General features: G+C 46.7%; 1 long non-coding RNA gene across 1 annotated transcript; it reads right to left on the bottom strand.

Annotated features, from left to right (window-relative positions):
• Positions 1-1,121: 1,121 nt before the first annotated feature.
• Positions 1,122-10,760, bottom strand: LOC113919287. The gene is made up of 3 exons (XR_003518937.2): positions 10,723-10,760; positions 10,213-10,423; positions 1,122-1,470 (listed from the first exon to the last, which is right to left on the bottom strand). It is a non-coding gene; the product is annotated as an uncharacterized LOC113919287 (long non-coding RNA).
• Between the last annotated feature and the right edge of the window lie 5,764 nt (positions 10,761-16,524).

Genomic DNA, 16,524 nt, shown 5'->3' with positions numbered 1-16,524 from the left:
TCGGATGCTTCACCGACTGAGCCACCCAGGCACCCCAAGAAAATCCATTCTGGGGGAAGGCTGCCAGCAAAGAAGTGCTCTTCCCACCAGGTGAGCAGGATATGCCCTCTTCCTGCTGACCCTGGGTGGGCAAAATGCACCACAAAGGGAAGACGATGGGACACGGTCACTGACCAGGGAGCTCAGGGCACTTGGGCTCGGGCATGGTACAGGAGCCCTGAGCACCATGGGAAGGGGCACCGCTCCTCGGGATGGGGGACGGAAGATCATTTGCACAGACATGTAGCAGAGAGCACGGGGGCAGGTGAACTCCTTTGGAATGCTATACAGCAACAAAAAAAAGCAACGTTTATCAATTCCCCATTGTGTCCTGCAAATGTTCTCAGCATTTTGTGAGAATGTATCTAGCCCCACACAATTCTATTATTATCATTCTCCTTTCCTAGATGAAGAAAATAAGATTTAGAGCAGTAAAGTAAAATAGAGCAGTTAAGTAAAATATTCGACATGCGCTAAGAGGTAGAGCCAGGATGTGGACCCTAGACACACCGACTCCCAGCAGGGGCTCCAAAGTAAACTACTTTGTGATATTAGCCATGACCAGCTATGTGTTCTTGGTCAGTTTCTTAACCTCTCTGTGCCTTCATTTGTTCATTACAAAATAGATACAGCAGTAGTTCTCACTAAGATGTTGTGCAGATTAAGAGAAATGTGCATGCAAAGCCCTTGCTTGGGGCCAGAATCTCAATTAGAACTGTGATTCCTTCTACTTCATCTACTTCAGTCTGAGAATCACAGAGGTGGAGAATGAGGATTTTTTTATATGCAGGGGGACAGATGGGACAGGGAAAAGAGCTTAGCATAACCTGATGGTCACCAGAAGACTTCAGTCAGGAACGAGGGTAGAGACCATGCTCTTCGCAGCCCGTGCTAATGGGCTTCACTATTTTCTGGAGAGGAAGAACCAGCAGGTCAACCAAGAGCCGCAAAGGTGGCCATTTATAGGATGCTCTATCATTACGGTTAAGTTAACTCTCCAGTTGCTCCTCATTCCAGATGATTGTGTGTTCAGCCACTTTCAGCAAATCCATTTATTGTCCTCATAAAGTTGTGGATTGAATACTGCCTCCTCTGGGGAGGTTACACAGAACTCGCTGGATGGGAGGGACCTGCCTCACTGTTGCAGACAAGGTGCAGGCGCCCAGCATGAGCCGCCAGGGAAGCAGCAGCTCCCGACCTGCATCAGAATGTCCTGGGCAATCGTCAACATGCTAGCCTGGTCCCACCCAGGGAATCTGGTTCTGCGGGCCTGGGGGGGTGGGAGTGGGTGCGCTTGGTCTCCGAGCTTACAGGTGATGTGGGCTTGTGGTCCTCATGCCCAACCCTGAGGGGTACTGGTGGGCAGGATGGCGCCTCAGGAAGGCGGATCCTCCTTGGTGTACGACCAGGCACTCAGCGGCTGAAGTGTACCTGTGAATACACACATCATTAAGTGCCATCAATTACATTCCCTCGCAGAAACAGATGTATTACCGGGCCCAACTTCCTGTTGCTTTAATTCCTAGCCTTGAAAAGAGGTGCAATTTGAACGTTAAGACATAAATATTTGCCATATATTGTTCTTCATCAGTTGAATTGTCCCTGCAAATGGCTCTCATTTAGAGCCCCCTCAAGGTCCTTGAAAAGAGGGAGTCAGTTCTGGCTTGCTCGTTCTTTAGAATTCTCTGAGAGTGAATAAATGGGTGGGCTGGAGTGGATTCAGTTATGACATGTCATGGGCGAGTCATCTGAGGAATGTGGGGACATCATTTTCACATTTTAAGCACTGATAACATTTAGAATCAAGGCAGGATAACGACTTTTATTAATTACCCACGTCTCCTCCCGCCCTTCTGTCCTCCGCCCCCCACCAGCTGTTAAGCATTTGAGAAAGTGGTAAATGAACACGATTATAAGCAATTATGAGTTTTTCTTTTTTCAGAGACAGATGGAATCAAGGTTTCTATTTTAAGAGGTTTTCAAATTTAGGTTATGTCTACACAATGCCACATTATTACAAGGGGGCCATATGTTTTCTTTCAGTGCCACTGGAATTGCATGACAGGATGGGCCTGGATCAGTGGTCGGTGGGATGCACGGAGGCAAGTTCACGATGTTTCTACTGAGGCAGACTACTTCAAACCCATCATTCCACTTTCTGCCCCTATTATTATTATTTTTTTCATTTATCCACACTTTCTCCCTTCTGCAAGCATGGATTCTGGACCAGTTTGGTGCTGGCCCGTCAGGATACGGAGATGAAAATGGTATGGTGTTACACTCTCAGTGAGCTCATTGTTGACTTCCCGTGCTGATTTGGGCGCATTAGGCTTTAATAGAATGACACTTCCAAGTGTCTCACATTTCTCAGTCCCTCTAAAACCCTGGGAGGAATTAATTAGCTTTTAGTGTTACTCTTTAAGCTTGTAGTGAATCATGGGGCGATCAACATCTTTGAGAGGTTACCACAGTCGGCCAGTTAAGTCAGAGGACTCGGGTCCCTGTTCCTCGGGCATTTGATTTGAGCTCTGGTAGTTGAATATCTAAGGTCCCTAGGGGAATTCTGGACTGAATACCTTCTGATTCCTTAAAGCAGGGGTTCTCAAGCATTACTGTGCATCAGCATTACCTGGAGGGCTATGAAATGAATTGCTCGTTCCCTACCCCAGACTCTCGGATTCAGTAGGTCTGGGATGAAGGATGAGACCTGAGAACGTGCATTTCTTTCTTTTTTTAGGGAGAGGGGGAGTGTGTGGGTGCGCGCATACGTGAGCAAGTCGGGGAGGAGGGGAGGGGCAGAGGCAGAGGGAGAGAGGGAATCTTAGGCAGGCTCCATGTCCAGCGTGGAGCCTGATGTGGGGCTCAATCTCACGACCCTGATCATGCCCTGAGCCGAAATCAAGAGTTCGATGCTTAACCGACTGAGCCACCCAGGCACCCAGAGAATGTGCATTTCGAACAAGTTCCCAGAGATTGCTGCTGTTGGTCCTGGGAGCACACTTTGAGAACCACTGCCTTGGAAGTTTTAGGATGTGTGTGGGTTCTTTACTGATACGAATGAAAATGCTACTCAGTAAATAGAAACTTGCAGTTATTGAGCACTGATCAGGTGCCAGCACGGTGCTGGGTACTTTCTAGGTAAAGGGGAGACAGGCAGACGAAGGCAGAAAACGACAAGTCCAGGTGCTAAGTGGGACGGTGTGGCTGGCCCCTGGGTGCTCTCCTGCAGAGGGCTGCGTGAGACCCAAGTGCTCGGAAGGGCCTGGGCCAGGCAGCTGTCGCGCGCAGAACAGCATCCCTCACGTCCTAACTGTGCCCGTAATGATCTTGCCATGTGCTCTTGGGAAATGCGCTGCTTTTCATACCATGAGAATGATTTATCACCCCAAGTATGCCGCATACATTAAGAACTGGTTTTTTGGTGTTGCAGTGCGGGCAGATGTACACTCAACAACTGACCTGACATCAGAGTTTCTAGCCAGAGAATATCATGTGGAACAGTTTAAATTTGTGCCCTTGTGGGTGAACCCAAACTGCTTTGTGAGTATGTACATGGCTGGCAAGAGGGATGAAGAGGCAAGATTTCTGCCTCTCTTTAGTTTCTGGAAGCTTCCTGTCCCCTTTATAAACCTACAGACCCCATGGCTTCTACAGACATGCCTTGCACTTGACGTCAACCAACCGAGTTTCTACCACCTTCTGAAGGGTGACTCCTCCCGGCCCTCCCCCATACCCTCCCCACCACAAGCTTCACTTCCTCCTTCCTTGCATCGTGTTCTATGCACAAACTTTCAAACTGCCGTTTGTTACTTAACTCATTTCCAGGGTTCCATTGATAGATTACAGTAAAAAAAAATTTCCCCTTCAAATTGATTAATATATTTTCCCTACTGATGATTTTTCACTTAGCATCAGGGGTTTCAGGAATGAATGAGGTGGCTAAGGAGGGAGGGGGTCATTGCCACCGAGAAGGCAGGGAGGCAGGTGAAGAAGAACTCTGTCAAATTCACCATTTGCCACAGATTGTTGCAGCTAGATAGGCTGCCCTTCAACCAGAGGACAGGATAAAATAGGAACTAGGAAAAGACATAGGCAAGTCAGCTTGCTTCCTTCATCTTCTTGCTTTGGGAGGCTGTGTAAAGTGCTGCTGGAGGACACTGGAGCAGTCAGGAGGGAGCGCCTTCTTGGCGAAGACCAGGGATCTTCGGCTGAGTATTAGTGCTGTGCACTTCATGCCAGGCACCGCTTAGGCAAACTGGCAACCTCATCTGCTAGTGGTCTTGGAAAATCTGGTCCCATTCATCTTCATTCAAGGAAAGCTCACTGCAATAGGTCCTCAAGGGGATTTGGCTCGTGGTGGAACAGTACAGATGACACACTCGTTCCACTTTGAACCAGAGTGGCAGCCCGGGATCGATGGCCCCTGGGACAGCAGTCACCTGGCGTGAGCTGGACCTCCTCCATGGCCGGCGCGTGACTCTGGTCTTTTTCACACGGGCAGCTCTGTCTTCCAACCTGGCAGATGTCTAATGTCTTCGAATAAGCCTTAATGAAGTGCCCAGCAGGTGCCACTAATGATTTTGACCCCAAGAAAGACAAGTGGTAGTTAGATGGTGGGAATTTAAAAACAATAATCATAAAGCAAATATTTCCAGACTTTTCTTCGAATGCCAGTTTGGGGCCCAAGGTTCTTGTTGGCTGGGAGAGGAGAGGTGCATGCAGAACAGGTTGCAATAGCGGTTCTGAGGGGTCTCTGCTCTACCAGCTGCTGCTTTTTGCCCCATCCCCATCTGCTTGGCGCCTGGAAAGGTAATGTCATTATTGCACAGAGCTTTGGTGTACATGGCTGTAATGTTGTGGTTGTGTAACATACTCATGTAGGAAGATGCTTCGATGTCGTATTATTTTCTTCAGGGCTTGGAGTTTTAAAATTTCCTTTTTTTTTTGTAGCAAAGGTAGCATGGCATTTTAAGCTAATGAGCTTGTTCCCTTTGTCTTGTCCTCCTCTACGTTAAATTGGATCTGCTTATAAAATGTAGACTCTTTTTTTTAAAGATTTTATTTATTTATTCATGAGAGACAGAGAGAGAGAGAGAGAGAGAAGCAGAGGGAGAAGCAGGCTCCCCGCTGAGCAGGGAGCCCGATGTGGGACTCGATCTCAGGACCCTGGGATCATGACCTGAGCCGAAGGCAGATGCTTAACCATCTGAGCCACCCAGGAGCCCTAAAATGTAGACTCTTAATTGATATTCTTAAAAGGCCTTTTTGCTAAGAAGGGCCTAGTTAAGTAACAGCTTTTTTTTTTTTTTTTTTTTTTTTTTAATTAATAGGAAGCAAAGCAGCTACTTGACTCCCTCCAAGGAGGCAGGGAGAAGCCTGACCTCTTTAGGGGCCCAAGCCAACTCTCAGGGCTTTAAGAGCAGAGGGAAAGCACAGGTTTTTTTTTTTTTTTTTTTTAATTTTTTTATTGTTATGTTAATCACCATATATTACATCATTAGTTTTTGGTGCAGTGTTCCATGATTCATTGTTTGTTCATAACACCCAGTGCTCCATGCAGAACGTGCCCTCCTCAATACCCATCACCAGGCTAACCCATCCCCCTACCCCCCTCCCCTCTAGAACCCTCAGTTTGTTTTTCAGTCCATCGTCTCTCATGGTTCGTCTCCCCCTCTGACATACTCCCCTTTTCTTCCTCTCCTGTTATCTTCTTCTTTTTCTTTTTTCTTAAAATATGTTGCATTATTTGTTTCAGAAGTACAGATCTGTGATTCAACAGTCTTGCACAATTCACAGCGCTCACCGTAGCACATACCCTCCCCAATGTCTATCAACCAGCCACCCCATCCCTCCCACCCCCAACCACTCCAGTAACACTCAGTTTGGGAAAGCACAGGTTTTGTAGTTAGACTGACCTGGCAAGGGATCCTGCCTCCACCACTTATAACGATGAGCAAGATAATCTCCGCCAGGTCGTAATTTCTGCATCTTTTTATTTAATTAATTAATTAATTAATTAGACAGAGAGAGACACAGCGAGAGAGGGAACACAAACAGGGGGAGTGGGAGAGGGAGAAGCAGGCTTCCCGCTGAGCAGGGAGCCTGATCCGGGGCTCGATCCCAGGACCCTGGGACCATGACCCGAGCTGAAGGCAGACGCTTAATGACTGAGTCACCCAGGCGCCCCAATTTCCACATCTTTAAAGCGGGAACAACAACTCACCCCTGCCTTACTGGGGCCTGCAGGGGTGGGAAGTAATGTTTGTAAAGTACCTGAGATGGTGCATAGCACACAGCGAGTGTTAGGTAGGTGGTGACCATTACTAATTAGTATGTCTTCGTGGCGGCCAGCCTTTGGGGAGGATGATATGGGTCCCAGAATAAGGAGCCGTGCACCAGACCACCACTGGGAACACCCCTGGGGACAAGGATGGGAACGACGCATGACTTGGCATTGAGAGGCAGTTCTCCATGCATTCCTGAGACTATTGTTCAAGCCTGCTTGAATAGCGACCAGCCTTGGAAGCCAGGGATGATGAGGCTTAGAGATGCCTCCTTCTCTGCAGACTTTCCAGGACAGTAAATTCCCACTGCTCTCCCTGGAGAGATTTGCTTACATTCCAAGTTAAAAAGAAAAGTCTCCCTGAAGGGGAGGATGGACAGTTACCAGCAGCACTGAGATTAGAACTTCCTCATTTTGGGGTCCCTCTCCTGTGATACACCCCACTGCAGGTGTAGGCACCATCTAGCACTCACCATGTCACCGGGGAGGGCAGGGGTTTAGTCAGTTGGTTCAAGATATTGCTCTGGTTGCTGCTTTTGCCGTGAGAAATAATTGGTCTTTGTCTCTGCCCCGGAGGTCTTGCGTCTTTTGTTAGTGTCTGTACATAAAACGGGGGGCAGCTCCCTTGTTAGCTTGTAAGGAGGGAGAAATCTCAGGTCCTTCACTATCTCTGATTTAACACTTGAACATTTGATGCTGGGTGTTTGAAAAACACATACTTCTCCCTCCCCAGAAGAGTTATGTATATATAGATATATAGATATCGAGTATTTATTATCTATCTATCATCTGTCTATCTAGATGGATGGGTAGTTGGGTGGATGGACAGACAGATACGTAGATCCTCATCTAACATGATGCCTGGTATATACTTGGCTCTCAAAGAATGATGACAAATTGATAGTCAGTTATTGCAACCACTGAAACTTCTGTGTGGTATTTCTATGGGCAAATGGGGATGAGATGACCCTGAGAAAGGAGAACAATGCTTCGGAGGCACCGAGGGATGGGAGATGGGCCTGACAGTCCACCTCGGGGGACGCACTGCGTAGGCACGCGGGACAGTGGGGAAAAGTGCGATGCAGCCTTGTTCACATGCCAGCTGGGTGATCGTGACAATGCGCGGTGGAGAAATGAGAGAGCAGGGTGGGTGGAGGTGGGTAGGGATGGCTTTCTGAAGGAGTTCTTTGTCTTGGAGGGGGACGAAGAGGAGAGGGCATTTCAGGCTGAGGAACCCCTGGACAAAAGATCAGAGACAGGAATAAGCGTGGATGTACTTGCCTTTCTTTCAAATAGGGATTCGGTCAGTTGCCAAATGTTGCATGTCTATTTCTCGAGTGCTGCTCATTTCTTACACACGCTCCCCTTCCTAAAGGTGGGCTCCCCACCCCCCTTGCTGGCATCGACACCTTCACCAGGACCATTGTGATTGTCCTGGAGCTGTCCCCCTGTCTGCATCCCGTTCCTCATCCAGTGTCCCCAGAGCTGAAGTTGCAAATCACCCTTTGGTAACCTATATACTTGGCTCAGCAGATTCTTCATGGGCAGATTCTTCTGGTAGGGGACTGAAACTTCATCTTTTCCTAGCCCACCCTTAGGACGGATGCTCCTGCTACTCAGAAGGGGCCATGGCTCTTCCAGTGTCCCATGTGGTTTCTTGCTTCTGTGACTTCACTCTCTTTGCTTGCATGCTGCAGTCTTCCTATTCGATGAGCCAGTCTCCCCCCCCCCCCCCCTGCAGGGGGTTACTGACTCTGTACTTCCTGTATGTGCAAGTCCTGGTTCTCCTGTTCTCTCACTCTCTACTTATTTTTATTTTTATTTTTATTTTATTATTTTATTTTTTAAAAGATTTTATTTATTGGGGCGCCTGGGTGGCTCAGATGGTTAAGCGTCTGCCTTCGGCTCAAGACATGGTCCCAGGGTCCTGGGATCGAGCCCCGCATCGGGCTCCCTGCTCAGCGGGAAGCCGGCTTCTCCCTCCCCCACTCCCCCTGCTTGTGTTCCCTCTCTCGCTGTGTCTCTCTCTGTCAAATAAATAAATAAAATCTTTTTTTAAAAAGATTTTATTTATTTATACATTTTATTTATTTACTTATATGATTTATCTATTTATTTATTTAATAAAAGGATGGTAAGCTGTCTGAAGAAAGGGGTCATGTCTAACTTGACTTTGCTTCCTGTGTTGGGGACAGGTGCAGATACATCATTGTTTATGAGATCAGCCTGGCTGCAGAAGGAAGAGGCTTTTGGGAGCTGTTGGGTCCAGAGTGGATGTGGTAGAGGGGCAGGAGGGGAAGCTACCAGAGGTTTAGAGAACCAGAGAGAGGAATCTAAAGTGGATCTGAAGAAGAGGGGCCAAGAGATGGTATTTTTCCATCTTGAAAGATGGCAAAATGGCAGCATATCCTTCTCTTTAGTTTGCATTGGTGGCTTAGAAGGACACTGTCCTGGTTCCACATAGGTGTTGAATAAAAATGAATTGCCCACCTTGCCCACACCTGCTCACCTCCAGCTCTGTGTGTCTGTTTCTCCACTTCAACATTGGCTGTTGTATTGTGTGTAGGTATGGTTATTTGCTGGAGCTACGACTTGTGACCGTGTGGGCAGGTAGGACTTCTTCCAGTGGGTGGTCATTTGGGGTCGTCCAAAGTAGCTCCTTGGAAAAAAAGCCAGAACTGAACTATAAGCAGGAAACCCCCTTCTCCAAAAGCATCTCTCCCTCTGATTTAGGTTTGGTGGAGAGGAGGGTGCTGGTGTGGGCTTCTCCATGGTGATGCCAACATGGTGCCCGCCACAAGGCTCTAACACACGTCCTGGAGGACGGAGGGAAGGCTACAAGTAAAGATGAGCTGGTCACATTTGGCAATCTGCACTATCTATTTTCAAAGAGTTCATTTTCTTCCTCTTTACCCTTGACACTTGAATTGAGTCTTGTCTGAATCCATTGGCACCCGAGGAAAAGGTTGCGCATCATGTTTCGGTCTGATTAATAAAAGCATTTGTCCCTGTCTTTGAGTCCAGGTTAGGGTAACCCTAGAGGGACAAAGCTGGGCTGAGGGCTCCAAACCTCTCCGTGTGGGACAGGCCTCTCCCCAGAGCTGTCTCTGGAGTACTGGTTTTCTCTTACTAGGGAGAGCTGCTGTTGAGTTTTGAAGCTCTTGAAGTAGAAGCAGGTCTCAATTGCTCTTTTTCTGGCCTTCAACCATACACTGCTCGTAAGAGTTGCTTCATTCCCCTTTCTGTTATGAATATCTGAATATAAGCCTGCCTCTTTGGCTAGATTGTAACTCCGAAGACAGGGACTATGTCTTTATTTTTTCTGTCCAACTGTCTTTACTTATTTTTATTATTTTTTTTAAGATTTTATTTATTGGAAGAGAGAGTGAGTGAGTGTGAGTGGAGGGTGGGGATGGGAAAGAGAGCGAGGGAGCCTGACGCGGGGCTCGATCCCAGGACCCTGGGATCATGACTTGAGCTGCAGGCAGACGCTTGACTGACTGAACCACCCAGGTGCCCCTCTTTACTTATTTTTAAAGATTGAAGTATAGTTGACACATAGTATTATATTAGTGTCAGGTGGACTACATCCTTTTATCTTTCCTAAGTCCAATAAAAACTGGACTACATGTAAGAATGAATGCTCGGTGACCCAGGGCCGCCCAATTCCCTTGAAGCACCTCATTCCCCCTCTTTTCTGCACTCCCACGTTGAAACATTTCACCTACGTCTTGACTGCAGCCAAGTGGCACATTCTGTTGACAGAATGGGATTGCCTGTGGCAATTTCCTCAGTGCACCATTCAGGATCACTTCCAGTTTTCACATGTTATGAGGCCCCCCTCTTTCAAAATTGCTTTCCTCTGGCTTTTGCTAAGGCATATCCCATACCTTGATGCCAGACAGAGAACCTTCATAGATGAAAATGGAAGTTCAGCATAAGTTGCCTCTAAGTGATCTCTGAAATTGGCTGCGGGAGGATAGCATGGCAGGAACATCTTCCCTTAGTTTGGTATGGGCGTCAAAATATCACGGAGGCTGATTGGACGTTGGGGACGGTATGTGCTATGGTGAGCGCTGTGAGTTGTATAAGACTGTACCCCTGAAACAAATAATACATTATACGTTAATAAAAAAAAAATTACACAAGCTTCTTGCCACTTAAGTGGAACATATTCATTGTGCCCCCAACATGAAATAAGATCTTTTAAAGGTCTCTGCCAGATGAAAGATTCACAAGCCAGTTGGCTATTAATTTATTCAACGAACATGAGTGTCTGTCTCCTCTAGTCTAAGAGCAAATTAAGGACAGGGTTTGATGTCCCATTCATCTCCACCTTTCTGGCACCTTCCCAAGAATTTTTATTATCGCCAAGTAGTAGGTGCTCAATAAAGGTTCACCTGCTGTTGAATGATGGGTCTTTTCCATCTGGGATTTCTTCTGTTGTGCCGCATCAGGACCCTAGCAACAACCGCATCTCCATGGCAACGACTCTAGGTAATGAGGATGGATAATACAATACTTGCAAATCCCAGGCCTCTGAAGACAGAATGTGACTGTTTGGAACTACAGCAATGGAACGGCAGATAAAAGAGGTATTATGGGAGGCAGAATTAGAGGAGACCTCAGGTTAGTGCTTAATCCCTAAACAGCCTACTGCCCGTTATCTCTGTAAATCAAGAACACTGAATGTCAAGGGCTTTATTTACCCACTCCCAGAGGCCCACACCAGCGGTTTAACTGAAGACAGCTTCTAAAATACTGGGAGCTATTATTAGAGTCATTCAAGCCTTTCTGTGGTCATTTTGTCCTGGCATTTCACAGGAGCTGTGCCGTTTGATTTCCAAACCTTCTTTGTCTCTCGGTGTGAAGTCAGGATTTAAATATAAGGGAGGAGAGGGGGGCCCACAAAACAGATGGCGGCCTGGCTGCTGGGATCTGTAGAGACAGCATGCCTCTGACAACTTCCTTTTTCCCCAGAGCTCCACTCTGGGGTAGTGCAGAGCTGAGAATTCTCTTATTGATCTTGAAACTGAAAGAGTTAGCTCCCAGTCACTGCAATTGACAAAGGCTTTTGCAGCTCATTAACCGCCAGATTATGTGGCACAATTCATTAAAATTCTGTTTCATTGACTGCATTTGTAAATAGGCTTGGGGAAGTTTATCACTTTTTGCCTCTTGCAGAGCTTTCCTTCAACGAGTGCATTTTTCTTCTTCTTTTTCCTGATAGAAAAAGTCTGAAATAATTTGCCACAAGATGCGTTATCATTTAAATGCAAACTCAAATGAAATACTGACTAGGAATCACAGGTTTTTCGATTTTTTCCCCTCTTCCATTTGCTGCTATCTGATTATGTGGGTTACTTTAATAAATACATTTGCTTTGGGCTCTTGTTATATTAATTTTGTATAAATTGTCATACTTCTTAGCAGGCCTCTGCCCTGTAATTGCTTTCATTTGAATACAAGCGGAAAGGGAAAGATTAAAGGTAATTTCAAAAAAACCCTTTTCCTTTTATTAATACCTAAGCACTAAAGAAGTTATTCTCTGTAAAGCACCCATCTTAAGATGAACCCAGAGCACTGGACAAGGGACAGGAAACCAGACTCTGGGCATCACTCTTCCCCCTCAGGTGTCGGTGAGGCCATTTGCTTACCCTACAGGAAGGCTTTTCTTAAAGGGACCACGTGGTAAATAGTTGTGGGCTCTCTGGAATCTGTTTGCAAATACTCAGCTCTGTGTAAATGAGCATGGCTGTGTTTCAAGAAACCTTCACCCATGGACATTGAAAGGAGAATTTCATCTGATTGTCAAGTGTCGTGAAATATTCCTCTCCCTCCCAACCAGATAAAAATGTGAAAACCATTCATAGTTCATGGGTTATATAGACACAGGTGGCAGGTCTTTTTCAGCCACTGATGGGCTGGTGTTTGCTAACACTTGCCCTAGAGCAGTGGTACTTTTTTTTTTTTTAAGATTTTATTTATTTATTTGACAGAGAGAGAGAGAGGGAGAGAGAGCACAACCAGGGGAGCGGCAGGCAGGGGGAAGAGGGAGAAGCAGGCTCCCAGCTGAGCAGGGAGCCTGATACCAGCACCCTGGGATCATGACCTGAGCCAAAGGCAGACGCTTAACAGACTGAGCCACCCAGACGCCCCTAGAGCAGTGGTTCTTAACTGTGGTCCCTGGATGGGCAGCTTCGGCATCTCCTAGGAATTGGTGAGCCGGGCTGAAGGCCGGTCTTGATCCAGGGAGGAGGGCATGTAATGCCATAAACGGCCTATAGTGAGAATTTCTCCGAGTACCATGTGTTCCTCTTCTGTCTGGATCATCCTGGCCACTGCAAGGGCGTTGGTGGGCAAGGGCATGGAGATTTATTGCCATGGACATTGTTGTGATCAGGAATGACACTTAGATATCACATGGCATCTACTATTTGCCCACTTTCATCAGAGGCAGACCATGTGAGGTCCTTACATCTCGCATTTCTTGAGCATAACATAGGGTTGATGTGACTTTTATGCAGAGTATCTGGGGTGTTCCTTGCATGCTGGATAGAACTTCATACAAGAGCCGTCCTATCTTGTAATTTAACCCTCATGTGTTCCCTTTCTGTCAATCCCCGGTGAATTTTAGGATTAGTAGCTTGCATTGTTTAATCCAACTTCTTCACAGTTGAGCCCAGCCACACCAAGTTTCAATAAGGATATAATCCTGCTTCGACATGTTGCAGTGACAATAACCACCTGATTGCATTGAGATCTGCTAATGTGCCTGCAGCTTCACATATATAAACTCAGAGTCTGAAAGTGGGACTCTGGGAATGGAAGGTGATGTTCATATCCTAATTCCGGAAATGCAGACTCCAAAGCTCACAGCTGAAATTGTTTTGCTAAACTCTCACAGTTGGAAAGTGACTGAGCCAATTTGCACATTCAGATTCATCTGATTTAAAAGTTTCTGTTTTTTTTTTTTTTTCTTCTTCTAGGGCCACTCCAGGTTTAGAAGCTACTCATTTATTACATTTTCTAAGAAGCAGGCATCGGGAAAAAAGAAATAAACTGCTCAAGGTATGAGTCATGAAAGCTCTACTTCCCCCCGGGGGGGGTTCCAATCAGGGTCTCGTTAGCCAAAAGGGCTGCAGCCCAGGTGTCTACTCCCTGTCCTGACTGGTAATGAGCCAGCCCCATGACTTTCAAAGTAATGCCGGCCTGTGACTGTGGGCGACGGCCCCTTGTGATGGGTGCCATTCTGCTGTAGTTCTTTTTCTTTTTTTCTTTCTTTCTTTCTTTCTTTCTTTCTTTCTTTCTTTCTTTCTTTCTTTCTTTCTTTCTTTCTTTCTTTCTTTCTTTCTTTCTTTCTTTCTTTCTTTCTTTCTTTCTTCTTTCTTTCTTCCTTCCTTCCTTCCTTCCTTCCTTCCTTCCTTCCTTTCTTTCTTTTTCTTTCTTTCTTTTCTTTCTTTCTTTTTCTTTCTTTCTTTCTTTCTTTCTTTTTCTTTTTTTAAAAAAGATTTTTATTTATTTATTTGATAGAGAGAGCTCACACATGAGTGTGGGGAAGGGCAGAGGGAGAAGGAGGAGGCAGAGAATCTCAAACAGACTCTGGGCTGAGTGTGGAGCCTGATGTGGGGCTTGATCTCACAATTCTGAGATTGTGACCTGAGCCGAAACCAAGAGTCGATGCTCAACCGACTGAGCCACCAGGCATCCCCCGCTGTAGTTCTTTAGCATGCCTGAAACCCACTGTGACTTTCATTTCTGTGACATCTGTATGCTGGAGGGGTTCTAATTGCTTGACCTTATTGGATGTAAGTTTTCCTTTCTTGTGAAAGAAGAAAAAAACACTTGCTCCTTTTAGGCGTTGCATCTGGAATTATATTTTCAGTGCTTGAGACCAAATACTTGCACGGAAGATGGCCTTGCAGTATTTCTTCCTTTTCTCTTAGACAATCGTATGGAACACTGTGAGTCAGACACTTCTAGACGGCGGTGGGGGGAGGGGCACACTGGGAGACAACGGTCCCTCCTGAATCTTCTGCATTCAGACTTGGTACGAGAATTACCTTACCCCCTAAATTCACCTCCTCTCCTTTAACTTTTTTGGCAGGAAGTCTAGGACTGGGGGTTGAAACTGATTGCCCCAGGAAAGGGAGAAGTCACCACTGCCTGGAAGAACAAGGTGAGTTTTTAGCTTGAGTTTCAAACTAAAAATTTTAAAATCTTGAAAACCAAGCTTATAAGAGAGAAAAGAAGTTTGACTGGCTTTCCTCAAATTATGTGTTTACTTGTCTCCAGCTAACCACCCTCCCCCTCTCCCTTATTTTTCACCCAGAGTAAAGCTACCTTACCCAGCCTCTTTTGTGGGTAGGTGAAGATGTGACAGAGTCACAAAGTCAGACCAATGCGACCAAGGCAGAAGTGTCATGTGGCAGCTGCTGGGAACCTTCCAGGTTTTAACCTGGTCGGAGTGAACCTTGCGCGCATTTGCCTTGACATGTGGATGGTGCCTCCTGGACCCCGGGGCACCAGGGGTGGTGGGGAGATGCAGAAAGGAGCCTGGTCCCCAGAGCTCCACAGGGCAGAGCTGCCTTACTAGCCGTGGAAGACAGAGCATTGGCCCCATGACTGTTGCCCTTGGTGTTATCCGATGAGTATGTTACATTACATTGCAAAACGGCCTTTGCAGATATAATTCAGGTTGACCTTAAGCTGGGGAGAGTATCCTGGATTAACCAAGTGTGCCACATCTCAATTGTGGGAGCCCTTGAAAAGAAAGGTCTTTCTCCAGCTGGCAGGAGAGGGGAAGTCAAGGATTCGAAGCATGAGAAGAATTTGATTTGTGGCCGTTGGCTTGGAGAGGAAGCTCCACGTGCCAGGGCAACAAGGATTTCAGTCCTACGACGGCAATGAACTGAGTTCTGCCAACGGCCTGGATAAACTTAGAAGTGGATTCTTCTTCCCCAGGGCTTCCAGGTGGGAGCCCAGCTCAGCCAGCACTGGATTTCCGCTCTGAGAGTGTCTGAGCAGAGAGCACCGCCGTGCCGCTCTGTGCCCAGATGCCTGATCCACGGATACTGTGAGATGTGACTTCATGTTGTTTAAGGCTGCTACATTTGTGCTGGTTTGTTATGCAGCAACAGAAAATTGACATGCTAACCTTTATGTGTGTGACAAAAATCTCGTGACTTGGATCTTTTATCCATGGCAGCCAAATCTAATCATAACGAAAGCACGTATCAAGAATCCAAAGGTGAGATGTTGACCCCAGAGACACTGGTGGAGCAGCGAAGAATGTTCCTGTACAAGGGAATGAGCTGTGGAAGAGAGAGCAGAGGGCAAGAATGCAGTGTCAAGCCTTCTTTATGTGCCCCATCCTTTGGTGGGAGGAGGCAGATGAACAGAGGCTTCCAGAAGGGTTTGAGTGAGTCCCAGAGCAGAAGATTTGTCCTTGCTTCTTCAGGTATGGCCTGGAAAGACTATTCACCTCTCAGAAGAAAACTGGTGGTGTGGGGTGGGGGAGGTTACCACTTCTCACGTGGCGCTGGAAAGCCAAGAAAAAAATACTCAGATGTGGGTGTGAGGTGTGACTCCCAGGTCCTCAGGGTTTGGGTAAGCAGTCCCTTGATGGAGGGAATCCAACAAGAGAGATGCTAGGCTCGGGTTCTCAGGAATGGCGGCTCCAGCAAGAGGGTTGAGTCAGTGGGAAGAGCCACAGCCGTAGGCACCCACCTTCACAGTGGGTCCAGCAGGAAACCAGCCCCCCTACCACAGTAGCAGGTCCCTAGCTTTCCCGGCACCCACAGCCACATGGGCAAGTTGGAAGGAGAGGGGGATATTCTTGAAGAGAGTAGACAGGCAGGAAGGCTAATTGCCTAAATATTTTTGATTGACAAGATTGAGTGTTTACAGGTATTTAGCAGTCAGTGAGTTCAAGAGGAAGACGGGCTGAGACATAGATGACAATGATGGTGAGAATTTTTTTTTAACCTTTCATTAAAAAAACATTTATTATATATATATATATAGAGAGAGAGAGAGAGAGAGCACGTGCATGCAAACAGGGGGAGTGGCAGAGGGAGAGCGAGAGAGAGAGAGAATCCCAAGCAGACTCCCCACTGAGCATGGAGCCCGACTTGGGGCTCAATCCCACGACCCTGAGATCATGACCTGAACTGAAATCAAGAGTCGGACACCTAAATGAC

This window comes from Zalophus californianus, chromosome 3, assembly GCF_009762305.2.
Source record: "Zalophus californianus isolate mZalCal1 chromosome 3, mZalCal1.pri.v2, whole genome shotgun sequence".
Classification (NCBI taxonomy): domain Eukaryota; kingdom Metazoa; phylum Chordata; class Mammalia; order Carnivora; family Otariidae; genus Zalophus; species Zalophus californianus.
Note: the sequence above shows the minus strand (reverse complement) of the source record. Positions and strands in the feature narration are given on the sequence as shown.